Source organism: Schistocerca serialis, chromosome 8, assembly GCF_023864345.2.
Source record: "Schistocerca serialis cubense isolate TAMUIC-IGC-003099 chromosome 8, iqSchSeri2.2, whole genome shotgun sequence".
Taxonomy (NCBI): Eukaryota; Metazoa; Arthropoda; class Insecta; order Orthoptera; family Acrididae; genus Schistocerca; species Schistocerca serialis.
The window spans coordinates 348,512,732-348,515,231 of record NC_064645.1 but is presented as its reverse complement, the minus strand read 5'-3'; the positions used below and the strand labels follow the sequence as shown (position 1 = coordinate 348,515,231).

General features: G+C 56.0%; 1 non-coding gene across 1 annotated transcript in view; it reads left to right on the top strand.

Moving 5' to 3' along the window:
* Positions 1-2,339: 2,339 nt before the first annotated feature.
* The window catches only part of LOC126417699 (small subunit ribosomal RNA), a 1,909-nt gene continuing 1,748 nt past the window's right edge, over positions 2,340-2,500 (top strand). Inside the window, exon 1 of the ribosomal RNA XR_007575768.1 lies at positions 2,340-2,500. This exon is cut by the window's right edge and continues 1,748 nt beyond it. This is a non-coding gene — a ribosomal RNA (small subunit ribosomal RNA).

The window sequence follows — 2,500 nt, the reverse complement described above, 5'->3', positions numbered from 1 at the left end:
CTTAACGTAACCCAATTTGTGCCTTAACGTAACCCAATTTGTGCCTTAACGTAACCCAATTTGTGCCTTAACGTAACCCATGTTGTGCCTTAATGTAACCCATGTTGTGCCTTAACGTAACCCATGTTGTGCCTTAACGTAACCCATGTTGTGCCTTAACGTAACCCATGTTGTGCCTTAACGTAACCTAATTTGTGCCTTAACGTAACCTAATTTGTGCCTTAACGTAACCTAATTTGTGCCTTAACGTAACCTAATTTGTGCCTTAACGTAACCTAATTTGTGCCTTAACGTAACCTAATTTGTGCCTTAACGTAACCCATGTTGTGCCTTAACGTAACCCATGTTGTGCCTTAACGTAACCCATGTTGTGCCTTAACGTAACCCATGTTGTGCCTTAACATAACCTAATTTGCGCTTTAACGTAACCCATGTTGTGCCTTAACCTAACCTATATTGCGCCTCAACCTAACCTATATTGCGCCTCAACATAACCTATATTGCGCCTTAACCTGACGCACGTTGTCGCTGAACCTGCTCTGTAATTGTTATGCAACTCGTTAAATTAGTGTAGTGTTGCCTAACCGCAACCCTCGCAATATAGTTCGCTATTCGCACTGCCCGGTCCCCTGTGTATCGCGTCATGTTAAACACCTTGCAGGTGTTGCTGACTTTCCACATGCTCCTGCTATACACTCTAATGTGGATAGCAGCAGGACGTACATGCCCCCCCCCCTTCCCCCCTGCCTTCGCAAGCTGGTCGTTGAGAAGTTTGCATGTTCAATGCCCTTCGCATGCCGACGTACTCAGCCTACGTTGTGGTACGGCCTGTCACCTGTCCGCCGATGTACGCAAAACCCACAAACTGTACTGCACATTGGTCCGTATGTACTGAATGATACATCGTGGCACATGTGTGACCGTACGACGACTGCGCCTAGCAACGGCAGACCATACAGTCCAAATATTGTGCACGCAGCTACGTGTCGTCTCCCTATAAGAGCTGGATTGCAGTGTGGTACGCCATTCAGACGTGTGGGAGGAACGGACGCCCTGGATGGCGATCAGCATGAGCAGTCTGTTGATGTGGTGGAGCGTGTATTCGGACGTAGTCGTCTCTTCTCACACACCGTGATAGCATGTTGCACCGCGTTCCACATCTGCGACATCCTGCAGAGGCCGGCTGACAGTCGTTCGCGCAATGGACACCGCATACGTACGGGGGCTACCTTCCACGTGTTCTCGAGGCGTGCACATGTTGTTGCGTCTATGTGGGCAGACGTAGTGTGTTGTGACACCTGACACAGGCATGCAATACTCGTTGCAAATGGCGATGGACGTCTACGTTTGCTGGTGACGTTACGCAAATGAACAACAGGTAACCCGTTGTGGTGCGGTTGTTCTCGCTAGAGGTGAATCAGTGTTGGCGACGATCGGTCGAGCTATTAACCGGTTGTTTCAGGGATACCCACCATGCCCACGAACGTGAAAGGGGACCCACCATGCCCACGAACGTGAAAGGGGGATCTGGGTGTGAGGCGATACGCGGCGGTGGCTGGGTGGGACCGTCCCCGGCCGGTGAGGGGGGGCCGCCCGGCGTGCTGGCAGCGCGGTGCGTGGGCGCACGCGCTACAGCCGGCTGGTGGGGGCGGCCAGTGGCAGGCGCGCCGGCCGACGGACGCGGCAGGCGGCGCAGCTGCGCGCCGGCGCCCCCTGCTCGCGGCGCCTTGCGGCCAAAGTAGGTCCTCGCGGGCCCGGTGCGAAGCGCGGTGGCCATCTGCAGTGTGCTGGTCCGATTGAGGACTGTGTGCGCTGAGGATGCGCCGCCGCTCGGCGCTCGGCGCCGCGACGCCGTCTGCTGCTCGGTCGCCCCAGCGGTTCTCGCAGGTGGTTTGTATCGCAGCTGTGCGGACGTGTTGGCGCGTGCGCTGTGCTGGGAGAGTTCGCTTCGGCACCCAAGTGGGGCTTTTGTCCTTCTGTGGCGCTGGCGTTGGAGCTGCCGGTCACCGTAGGTGGCGCGTGTTGTCTCCCGCCGGCAATGCCACGACAGCACGCTCCCGGGCCTCTGTCGGCAGCGGCAAGCTCAGTTGGGAGCACGGGTGGTCGCACCTAAAGCGTCTACTCGCCTAACTCCGGGCGATTGCGCCTCTCTCGAACCCGACCAAGTACTTAGGACGGCGCTGCGCGCCGCCGGGACCTGAGAGGGTTTCGAGGTGTGTTGTGCAGGGGAGCTCAGCCTCCTCCTGTTTGCAGAATAATTGAGCGGACGCTTGCGTGTTCGCGCGGGCCCCCGGGACACACTCCCGGGCGGCCGGCTGCTCAGCTCTAGTTGACGCAGCTCCCTGGTTGATCCTGCCAGTAGTCATATGCTTGTCTCAAAGATTAAGCCATGCATGTCTCAGTACAAGCCGCATTAAGGTGAAACCGCGAATGGCTCATTAAATCAGTTATGGTTCCTTAGATCGTACCCACGTTACTTGGATAACTGTGGTAATTCTAG